The sequence below is a fragment of the Egretta garzetta genome, unplaced genomic scaffold (assembly GCF_000687185.1).
Source record: "Egretta garzetta isolate BGI_Z169 unplaced genomic scaffold, ASM68718v1 scaffold124, whole genome shotgun sequence".
NCBI lineage: Eukaryota > Metazoa > Chordata > Aves > Pelecaniformes > Ardeidae > Egretta > Egretta garzetta.
Window position 1 is genome coordinate 188,047 of NW_009259423.1, and position 276 is coordinate 188,322.

Genomic DNA, 276 nt, shown 5'->3' on the forward strand with positions numbered 1-276 from the left:
GTTTCAGTAGCCCTGCTCTGGCCCTGCTCCAATAGGTCCATGTCCTCCTGGTGCTGAGGGCTCCAGAGCGGGACGCAGGGCTCCAGCATCTCGGTCTGTGACGCGCTGTACAGAGCCGTGGGAGATGAAACACGAAGAAATGCATCAGTGCTGGAGATAACGAGTGTTTGGCCGTGGATTTGTTGGCGGGGGGCTCCCCCCCTCTGCGTGCAGCCTCCTGCGGAGGGGCGGGCTGAGCTCATACACCGGAATAAAAATCACCTGCGCGGGTGCGAT